The sequence below is a fragment of the Boleophthalmus pectinirostris genome, unplaced genomic scaffold, assembly GCF_026225935.1.
Source record: "Boleophthalmus pectinirostris isolate CB_2022bp ecotype Guang Dong unplaced genomic scaffold, ASM2622593v1 HiC_scaffold_19, whole genome shotgun sequence".
Lineage (NCBI taxonomy): Eukaryota > Metazoa > Chordata > Actinopteri > Gobiiformes > Gobiidae > Boleophthalmus > Boleophthalmus pectinirostris.
This window is the reverse complement of record NW_026571140.1, coordinates 7,779,032-7,791,219: the sequence shown is the minus strand read 5'-3', so window position 1 is coordinate 7,791,219 and position 12,188 is coordinate 7,779,032. Positions and strand designations below refer to the sequence as shown.

The following is a 12,188-nucleotide window of genomic DNA, read 5'->3' as shown; positions in this document are numbered from 1 at the left end:
GGAGTTTGCATGTTCTGCCTGTCTTGTATCTCAGGTCCATCTTCATTTCACACAGTGTACATACCTTTTCCTCTTCGATCTCAAAAGTTAAATATTGTGTGTTCAAAGAGGCTGTATGACACTTTTATGAGGTATTAATGGCTCACACATAACATGTTTAGATCACTTTATTTTTTATTTTATTTTATTTTGATTTTTGATATTTTTTTGGGGGGGAAGTTTACTTTCAAGCCCCTCCTCCCCATGTTAACTTCCAAACCAATTTTAGCACATTTGTCCTCATCACATCACTTGCTGCATTTCCATGGTGTTTATTAAATTTGGATTTGTACATTTTGGGTGATATAAACCTTTCAAATAAAAATGGCAAGGGATGTGCAATTACACAGACCAAGATGCATAATTTGCCATTTATTTGAGAAGTGCTTAGAAACGCAGTCGACCATTTAGACTCACTACACTCTTTGGCAAAGTTTGGGCCAATCAAAATGGCAGAAAACAAAGTTCCTATTTGGACACTCATTTTCCTCATGTCATCACGCGGCGTACATGTGACTTAGGATAATGCTGGAAAAGCTCGGAAAGCAAGTGTCAGTTTTTCAAGGGGAAAAAATTATGTTTCTATCTTTTATGGTTGGAAAGTTATGTGCGGTTAAAGGGTTAAATCAGTCCATCCCCAGAGCTTTATCACAACAAAATTGTCGGGATTTCTGTTAATGAAACTGCTGCACATCACATCAGGTTTGTGAAGCTGTAGTGCATTGTTTTGTGTCATGCTTTTGTATATTTATGAAAAATAGTCATATTTAACATTGCTTGTGGGCTTAGCTTTAGGCAGGATCATAATACTAACTGTAAGGTCCCGGAGAGAGCCCTAGATTTGAACAACTAATGTGATTTAAAGGCCTACAGTTAGGAAGAAAAAAAAAAAAATAATAATAATAATAATAAAATATAATAAAAAAAAAAAATAAATATATATATAATAAAATATATATATATAATATATATATATATATATATATATATATATATATATATATATATATATATATATATATATATATAATACAGAATTATGCTTTATTTACCTTTTACCTTTCTGTTGACCTTATACCTGTAAACACAGATGATGCAGTGCAAATGCAATAGAATTATCACAATTACATCTTTATTTTGTCTGGCTAAGAGCATTTTTTTTTTTTTTTTGTAAGACAAATTGCCATTTTTTCCAACTTGAATTAATTATTTGACTTAATAAAAGAGCAAAAAACTAAATTAAAGAATCGTGTTAGTGAAGCAATTAAAGTCAATGTACCAGATTTTCATTGCATTTCATTTTCATTTATTTTATGAAACATTTTCAAAATTCCAAAAATATATTTTTTCTTTTACATAATTGAAAAGGAGCACAAGGATGATTAAACTTCTAATATGTGTCTCTTCCTCGAAAATAACAATTAACAAAGAAAAAATACAAGATGGTCTTACATGCAGGATCAAAGTCACAGTCAGTGACAATACAAGAGACCATTTTACACATTACATACATTAATATAGTGTACATTTTTGCAAGTTTATGAATATTTTACTCATTTATTAGATCATTTCAAGTGGTTTGCAGTGGTCCAAGATTATTTCTCACTTACCTTATGCATTCAGAGAAGATATAGGTCATATAGTATAGTAAAAGTATACTCGTGTAACCGAGTGATTTGGATCCCCTTATTAATTGCTCACCCAATTCGTCTTGGCATCAAAAAGGACAGAGACAATGTGGTATAAAAAGTCACACACCTTTATTAATATTCTAGACATTTAAATTTATTTCATTTTCTTGTTCTTTATTGTTTGGTACACAAATAACTACTAACAACTCAACACTTGTAAATACAGAATTCAACCCACCCCTAATTAAACACAACAAAACAAACATTAATGAAAAACAAACCAAACTAATTAAGCCCTGCATTTACAATAAGTTAAAGAGCTAGTGCTTTGTAAACAAGAATAAACAAGAATTCTGTGCTAATTGGTACTTAAAGTGTGTGTGCTAAGGCATTAGAGGTAGACTTTGTTAAGTTAAAGAGCACTGATGTCTAGATAGTGAAAGTGCTTTGTGCTGAGGCGGCCTCTCTGAGTGACTAACCCTGAGGCCTAACCTTGTATTGCACTGAGAACCTGGCCAGATATTGCACTTCCATCCCAGACCTCAGCTACTGTCCCGCAACAGTGATCAATAAAACAACAACACTAAGATTAAGAATAAGGAGCAGTGGCAATCTGTTACACAAGGAACAATACATTAACTTCAAGGGGGGCCATTAACGACTACCATCCAAGGTATACAACAGAAATTTCCTGCATTTACCGAGAATTTAGAAGGGGGAAGGGGGCACTCTACATGGGGCTCGGAGAACGTTACCCATATGGAAAAGAGATAGACAAATCATACACCATTTTAACATGTTTTATCTGAATCTTACAAGATTTGTATATGACAGTGAAAACAGTTACAAAATCTTTGGTAAATATGTGTATCATGAAACATATAAAACTTTGTAACCTACAAGGACTGAATATGACACTAATCCCACAAACAATATCCTCACAAGTGTTGGACAAAGGTCATTTTTACCACAGAATCACAGAAAAACAAGTGAAATGATGATTGTTTCCTTAAACTCGATTGCTGTGTTGTGTGTGTGTGAGAGTGAGAAAAAAAATTACCACAGTGTATGTGTGTGTGTGTGTGTGTGTGTGTTTTGTGTGTTGGGGTGTGTGTGCACACGTGTTTTGGGGTGTGTGTGTGTGTGTGTTGGGCAGCATGGGGGTAAACACAGTAATGCAAATATTGTATTACAACCTTAAAAAACATAAGACGTACACTCTTCCACTGATGTCACAGTGAACATACATCAGGCTGTAAAAAGATTTTTACTCTGCAAAAACCTGTAGCCCCTTTCCTTGTTGCCTCTTTGAAGTTGCCATTTGCTTGTGGAATGCCAAGGTACTTGTAGCTGTCCTCTACACCTGCTACTGTTCCCTCCACAAGTAGCAGTTGGTTAGTTCAACTAGTAGGTCACTGGACTTTCACATGGGCAACCTGGGTTCAAATCCCTCTGACTCAGATTTTGTTTAGTTTTTTTTTTTTAACTGCAACATATAGTTAAACAATACAAACATTACATGGAACATCCAAAGAAAATGTAGTTTATCATGCACATTACCTGTAAATGTCATGCAAAATGTTCACTTTATCTTTACTAGTTTTTCATAATATAGTTGTATGAGAAAAATGCAAAAGGGGGGCCACTTTCAGGAGTAAACCACATGACACATATTAACCTTATATAAAGATTTACTACAAAGACACTGGTAAATTCTTATATTTTTTCCCCTGTTTTTTTCCATATGGGTAGGAGCGGCCGCCGTCACCACCAACTCCACGCAGCACCTTGAATCTGGATTCCACAAACATCACATTAGGGCAGGTTTTTAACAGCGGACTTTCTCTGGTAAACAGCTTCACTACTTACATGCGCCATGTACATCTACAAGACGAAAGCCCCGACAAACACACTGAGGCGTGCACCACCTATTTATACTCACTAATCAGTGACACCGGGAGCCACGCACGGAGACACACAGGCCGATGTTTTCGTGGATGCATTACACTAAGAAAATATGGTCCCTGCTAACCATCCAGTTACACTAGTATAGGCCGATATTTGCACTTTTTAAGGTATGGGCTATCAGTGTTCATTCTCCAACAAAGGCTCATCCAACTGCATAAAGAAAAGTTCTATTTGAACACCTGAGTCTAAAGAGGGTTCTGCGACTGTGACTGCACTCCTCTCTTCTCCAGTTTGTAGTAAAACAAGGTCATGAATGCAACTGTACTAAATTAACATCAGGTCATTTGGCACAAAAATATTGGCAAAGCTTGTCAGATTCTCCCAAACCTAATCCTTCACTGAGATGAGTTTATCAGTGCTTATCACAACTTTTAGAAGCCAGAGCAGAGTTTCATCATGGTGATGGCTAGCATACTAAGGCAGGTCCACAGGACAACACTCCTAAGATTTTATTAGATTTTTTTTGCAGGTTGAAAACATTTTTTGTTCACACACGTGTCAGTTCAATAAATATTCACGTCCTGACAATAAGGGAGCACTAAGTGAAAACAATGCAACACATATGCCACATGTATATGGTGCTGTTAACAGTGATAATAATATTTAATAATGCAGATCACAGTTTCTTTTTTTTTTTTTTTTTACTTTAAGGTAATTTAGCCTACTTTAGATGTATTCCAGAAATATAGCTGTTTTGTTTTGCAAAAGTTAAACATAAGTTTTTTTTTTATAGCCATAAGATTTGGATGAGAATTATTAGAATAACTTGGTCTCAAAATTCAACAGTTTAATTACCCGTGCATAATCTTTGTTATTGATCCATGTGCATAATCTGCATGGTGTGTGTTGTTAGCATTAGCACTAGCAGCGTGTCTCGGTTGATGGGCGACGGGAGCGGCTCCGTAGGCTACATCTGTACATCTGTCACATTTGGGCAACGGCCTTAAGGTCCACAGAGGCTAGTCCGAGGACTGCAGCCTTCACTGCATTGGAGGACCCTGACGATGACGGGTCGTTGCAACCACAAAGCTGCGGTTTGCTTGTCCACACGACAACACAACACCAGTGTTCTCAGATTTCTCCACTCTGGAACCCGTTCTCAAAAAACACCATTTTCTCCCACCCAAAATGCAGGCTCCGTGTGGACAAAAGACCAAAACGGATAAAAACTTCACAGTTTCGACCAAAAAACATTGTCGAGTGGACAGGCCATAATTGTGCATTTCTTGATTCTCTGACAATATAACATTTAATAATTAGATGCAGACAGTACATACATAGTGGGCTTATTCTGACCTCAAGAGCTGCTTATCCAGTATATCTTTAGTGAAGCAGGACACATTTGTTAAAATACATGGAAATAAGTACATGCATTTTTAGACTAAAACTGAATCAAAATTGATGTACAAATTTTACTTGAATTCAGTTGTTGCTGAAATAAAATAAAACACACCTCCAGGTACTGTATGTTTTGACTAGAAAACCACACTGTAAGAAGAAAAGCTCCAAATGGGACCTTTAACAAAAACATCAAGGTAAGCTTACATTTTCAATTTTCTAAACGCATCGCCCTCGGAGAGCGAAAGCCGCTTCAATATTTCAGAGCATGACATTAAGGAATTCTATATGAAATACGTTTTCATGTTATACGTCAAGGAAATATATATGCACATTAGCTATGTAGGAGCCACTATCCTTCAAGACAGAGCTCAGGGAAAAAGGGGCTTGATCATTAGAAGATAGCTGGAGCTGAACAGTAACAGATCTGCTGCCAACTCTCACTTTGGGAAAAAGACGGTTATGAATTTCAAGAAGACATAAAATATAAAAGATAATCTAGAACTTGACGTTTTCTTCGGCATTGTGATGGCGCTTGAATATTTTGAAAAAGAGACTTGATTGGTTCATTCATTTTTCATCAGATCAGAACGCTGCATTCCTAGCATAATTTTGTACACGATTAAGGAATTCCGCTATGAATATTTGAATAATTTTGGGATGCTGTTAAAATGCCGTGAGCCATTTTGGTGTTGTAGCGCTTCGGAAGACATCTCACTTGTAGAAGAGCATTGTGAGGGGATACGGCAAACGGGCAAGCAGTAATACAAAGTAGCTTCAGCAGGCGAATCCTCCAGCTAGGTACTCCCAACATTAAAGAGGAGACGCGGCGGTTAGTGCTAATGCCATCGATCGCTCGTCCTTAAGTTTGTCTGTGATGTTTGCCGGTAGCCTGCCTATAGCTGTTAGCGTTAATCCTTGAAAATTGAATAGAAAAAGAACATTTTATTCCGTCGACAAGTCAAAACATTTCTTTGACTATGGAACCAAATGAATAATCAGGAGGGCTTTAATAATCGATGATTGCCTGAGGAAGAAGAGTTTAAAAGAAAAGTACAAGACAGCGACAGTGACTCAATGGTTAGATCGTCCTCGACAGAAGGAGTCCTCGGTCCAAGCGGGATCGATCCTCCTCCTCCTCGATTCTCCAAAGTAGAGTTTGGAAACTGGACAAATATTTACAACTTATGTTCGGTCTTGGGTCAGACTCGGACACATCAACGCATCAGCTGTTTCCTGTTTACAGTAAAACTCGTCTCGTTTTAAAACTCTTAAGTGTTCAAAAGAGTTCTAGTTTAGAAAAAAGTCAAAACTGTGTTACTGTTATTTGTGAAATGTGGTGCAATACTTCAAATATAAAGAAAAGCATAAAGATTGGCGATAAAGTCCACAGGAAGTAGAGTCACTATCGCAAATCTGCAGCTTCACCTCGATCCGTGCGCTGTCTGGATGTAAACAAACACATGGAACTACTCGTCTTTTTACTTTTAACGCCTCAAACTGGATTAATAATGCTGTTTTGTGGACTGGATGTCATTATTTGCGAAGGACAAGTTCTACGGATAATTTGGATAAGATGCTGCAATTTAAATTTACCACTTTACGAGAGGTGAGTAATACTCATTCTCATTATTTTTGCTTTATCCCGAGTTTGTATTTTGAGTCTCTGTGTCCGTAAGAGGCCACACAAACAAATATCCGACGTGTGTCATTAATAGGCCTATGAAAATAGTGTCATTTTAATTGTGTTGGGTTTGGTTGGACTCGGACACAAAAATCTTAATGTCTTTCGGGCTCGGGTCGAATTCGATCACTGCTCTGTCGGACACGGGCCAGGCTCGGACAGAAAACTTTGGTCCGATCCACACTCTACCCCAAAGGTAGGAGGTTAGATTAGGTTAGGTTGCTTTATTCGTACCCATAGGTAAATTTGCTTTGCAGATTTAAGAGACAGGTTCAACATTTCACATTTCATTCATCCACAAAACACACATAAAATCACAATAAAATGTTACAATAAAGTGTTACAGTGCTCCAGTGCAGAATGGTTTGTTCCATAAACAACCAATTAAAAACATCCATCACGCTTGTCTAAAATCACAATAAATAAATCTTAAATATGTTAAAAAAACACAATCTTAGATAAATAGATTACAATTTATTCATAAGTACGATAGCAGCCAGAACAAAGCTCCTTTTAAAACGATTCGTTCTAGACCTTGGGACTAAAAACCTCTGACCAGAGGGAAGCAGCTGAAACTCTGAGTTTAGTGGATGTTGCACATCTCCCAAAATACTCTGGGACATCCTCTGTAAATGTCTCGAGTACAGAGAGTCCAGGCGGCTCTGAGGATGGCCAATCACCTTACTCGCCCATTTAACCAACTGATTCAGGGAGTTCTTGTTTTTAGCAGAAATGCTCCCAAACCACGAGACCAATGAAAACGTTAAAACTGATTCCATAAATGTTTTATAAAACAGTGTCATCATGGTTCTGTCTACACGGTAAAAGGACAACTTTCTCAGACAGTGAAGGCGCTGGTGCCTCTTTTACACACAGCAGAACAATTATCGTCAAAACTCAATTTTGAATCAATGAGTGATCCAAGATATTTATATGAATCCACACACTCAACTGACTGCCCCTTTATCTCTGTGACATCACACTGAGGAGGGATTATTATTTAATTAAAATACAGCAAATAGCAGTTCTAAAACGACACTTAACAGGTTGCCAAAGAAACAATGGAGGATGAGTCAAATGCAGACAACCCATTTTCCTACTAGGACAATAAAGTGTACCATAATCTTAACCTTGTGCTCTGGGCTGCAGGTTTGGAGACCCATTTGTGCAAGAGAGACGCAGGTCCTTTCACGAGCTGTTCTCATCTCAAAGTTCTCACAATGCTGCTTTGAGACAACAAACCAATCACTGAATCCCCCTCCTTCTCTCAAAGAACTGAAACGCAGAGACAGTTTCTTGGGCTGTATTGGGACGTGGAGGGACAAACTTGGGACTTTTGACTTGGGAGCTTTTTGCTAATCCTTGTATCCATGTTAGAAGAATCTTACAATCTCACCCGGACACTATTCGAACCCTCTTTACAGTTAGCAGTACAAGTCTGTGCAAGGCTCAGCCCACAAGTCGATGTAATCCAAGCTCCAGCTCAGCCAATACTCAAGAGCAGGATACAAAATAACACTCTACAACTTCACAAACCTGATGGGATGTGCAGTAGTAGCAGGATGTTCGCTGATTGTGTTGTGATAGCGCTGTGAAGGGGGCATAACTTCATTTCATAGTGTCAAACTGAAACTAATTAGTGCATTGTTTTTTTTCCGTGAATAAAGCATTTTCACAACAAGCCAAGCCAAGTATAGCACATTTTACCAACACAGAGTCTCCACAGTGCTGTACAGAGTAGGCACAATATAAATTAACATATTAAACAAAATAAAGCAGAAAATAAATAAATCTGCAAGTCAATAAAAAACATAAATAGCAAATAAAATCAATAATAAAAACCAAGTGAGTAAAAGTGTGTGTTTTAGACTTAAAAGAATCGACTGAAATGGCTGTCTTACTGTGAGGGGGGAGAGTGTTTTCAAAGTTTGGGGCCAACAACAGAAAAGGCCCAGTCGCCCCAGCTTTTGAATATTGTTTTTGGAACGACGAGTTGGAGCTGGAGTGAAGGAGTGTAGGAACAATGAGTTCTGAAATGTACCAGTCCATGAAGTGCTTTAAAAACAAACAATACAATTTTAAAATCAACTCCAAAATGAACGGGGAGCCAGTGCAATGAGGATAAAATATGTGTAATGTGTTTTCTACGATGTGTGCCAGTTAAAAGACGTACTGCAGAATTTTGGACTCACTGTACGCGTGACAGGATTGCTTGGCCGATGCCAGTGTACAGTGCATTACAGTAGTCGAGATGTGTAGATTTGAGTCTGGATAAAAGTCGCAGGTGATAAAAACTGCATTTATCTACTTGTCAAACTTAAAATCTTGATCAATGATAACAACAATACATGATGATCTAAATATGTGTTAATAATTAATACCCCAGAGAAGTGAAATGTCCCCTTGTTAAAGTTGCATCATGTGCAACTTTAGACCCCCAAACTACTTTTTGGTTGGGTGTACTTCATGGTTGGTGGCACTTCATGGACTGGTACATTTCAGATCTCATTATTCCATACATCTCCAACTTGTCCTTCCAAAAATGATACTCAAAACCAGGCCTTTTCTGTGGTTGGTCCCAAACTTTGGCACACTCTCCAAACCTCACATTAAGACGCCCGTTCAGTCGAAGTCTTGTTTAAAACCCTCACACTCTCCTCGGGGTCACATTGACCCGAAGAATTTTTTATTTCCTTCCCGCTCTCTTGGGGCGGGTCAAACAGACCCCAAAAAATATTTTCAAATAAATTCTAAACATGGTGTGAGAATTGTGTGGTCCTCTGACAGTTTTTTTTTTTTTTTTAATTAATTTTATTTACTATTTTTCTGTTTGCTAATTATTATTATTATTATTTTATTTTTTTATTTTTTTATTTTTTTTTAATTATTTTATTATTATTATTTTTTTTTTTTGACTTGCATATACATTTTATGCTTTATTTTGTTGAATGTGTTAATTTTTAATGTGCCTAGTCTGTGCAGCACTTTGGAGACTTTGTGTTGGTAAAACATGTTAACGTGTTATACAAATAAAGTTGGATTTGATTGATTTGGATTGTTGTGAAAATGCTTTATTCCCTGAAAAACAATGCATTTGGTTGTGCCTACTCTCCACAGATCTGACCTGTGACTTGGTCTTGTTTGGCCTTCACAACGTTAGAAATGTTTAATACCATACTGTAAAACATTCCAGACAAAGCAATGACTCTGGACCATGGAGAAAAACATGTGACGGACCCTCCACCAGAAAAGTCACATAATGCACCTTTAAGTTCATAGAAAATATCTGCACTATAACGGTGTATGATTTTTAGTTTTAGTTGTAAAACTGAGATATTGTAATATTAAATAGTGCATATTACAACCCTGCAAGCCAGTTTCGGAAAGTGAGAGATAGAGATGTAAAAGAGAGGGATAGAGTTATAAAAGGTTGTGGAGGGCAAAGCAACCAAAACAAGGACATGTGGTCACCTCAGGCAGCACGGTTTTGGTGGAAGTCAAAGGTGAAGAGGTCAAACAAACCAAAACAAATATGGCGACGCCGACAGATGCACATATGCTGCTACTGAATCTGAGCAGAAACACTAAGGTTAAGGTAAAGGTAAGGTTTATTGTCCGTGCAGGAACATTTGCAGAGGGTTTGTGTGTTTGTGGGTGGGAAAGATGTCTGTGATTTTCTCTCAACTTTTCACAAAAGTTTGATTTCTTGGCTTGTTTTGCTGTTATGATGTTTCACCCAATCAGCTTCAAGTATTTGTCTGAACCACTCTAAAGTGCTACGGGCTAATTCCGAACATTTTCAGTGTACTTTTTCAAAATCCTGTTTTTGACAGGTGCAGGTCTTTTGAATAAAGTTAAAATAAAAACAGAATGTGTTTCGTGCATGTGTTGTTTTTTGGTTAATTTCTTTTAATTAAACTGGCTGAATTTTAAACCCATAAGGATAATTATTACTGTTTTATTTTTGTCTAGGCTGATACAAGTGGAGTGCACTGTACAGCGTTTGGACCATTCTTATGTGTAAGGACTTTTTCAGTTAGTCCAACTTTGTGCCAAAACATTTTTGCTGAGTAAAACAACATTTTATGGGCTATATCCAAATCAGTGCAGTTCTGTGGGACCCGCTGATGTATAAAGGCCAATACTGTAATACCTTTGCATTTTAAATGTGATGAGGCCAGTGACGAAACAACCTGCCAGTAATACGATCAAGATTATGAGCCACTAATGAAATGGCATTTGTGTAAATCTCAGTCTGGCCTTGTACATCCATAAAGGCTGTGACGCACATCTGCAACTATATGTGCTATTCCAGTATAATTACAATAGGCTCGCAGAAGACATGCTGTGTTTTTGTCTGCTGTATAGTTATAATCTCTGACACCCGCTGATCATAATTTTATATATTATATTACAGTCTTTTTAAATCACAGTATTGATCTAAAGTGACTGGAGGTTCTAACCACTGAGCTGACTTCCACCTGCCGGGAATATCATCACAACTAAGTGCTGCTCTGTTGGACCACGCTGACACTATTATCTTTTTCTTTCCTTATTTGTGTTGAAATGTATATCTGCCAAATCTTGTGTGTATCTATATTGAAGATAAAACAAATAAAAAAAGAAATTAGACAACAAAGCAAGTGGGCATGTACGAGGAGAAGTGGAAATGTGAATTTTCAGAGCAATATTGATTCTGGATAATGTCTTCTAATGTATTTTTTAAAATTAGTTTTAATTAATCATTGCATTTATATAGCGCCTTTCAAGATACCCAAAGCACTTTACAGCTCATTATTCATTCACTCCACACTCAGTGGTGGTAAGCTACTACTGTAGCCACAGCTGTCCTGGGGCAGACTGACAGAAGCGAGGCTGCCAATCTGCACCATCGGCCCCTCAGACCACCACCATCACTCACGCTCACACCACTTTCATACTAGGCAATGTGGGTGAAGTGTCTTGCCTAAGGACACAATGACAGTTTTTGCCCCCCTGTGGCACCTGGAATTCCCAGAGGTCTCCCATCCAAGTCCTACCCAGGCCCAGCCCTGCTGAGCTTCTGAGATCTGATGGGATCAGGCTTTGACGAGCCGATATGGCCACACATTTTTTGTCTGAACTGATTCATTTACTGCATTTATCAGTCAATTCAGAACATATTCAGTGTACTTTTTGATCTAGTTTAATGGGAATACAAAGGTAAAAACTGCATTTTTTTGGTTGTGATCATGCTTTTTTTTTTTTTTTTTTTTTTTAGCTCAAGCTCATTTGCGTAACTAAAAAAAAGTGAAGTGCACTGTGTAGCCTTGCATACTCATGTATAAGGAGATTATCTATTGCATTTCTCATTTACAACTTTATGCCAAAACATTTTTCTTTTCATTTTATTGGGTATATCCAAATCAGTGCAATGTGATGAGGATTGTGATGAAACAAGCTTAAGTCTGACGTGTACAGGGTAAACAGGACAGAGGACAGTACAGTCCCCTGTGGAGCCCTGCTGCTGAACAGGACAGAGGAGAGTA

The 12,188-nt window shown here is 37.5% G+C and overlaps 1 pseudogene; it reads right to left on the bottom strand.

Moving 5' to 3' along the window:
• Positions 1–11,652: 11,652 nt before the first annotated feature.
• LOC129409308 (5S ribosomal RNA) lies at positions 11,653–11,770 on the bottom strand (annotated as a pseudogene).
• Positions 11,771–12,188: the final 418 nt, after the last annotated feature.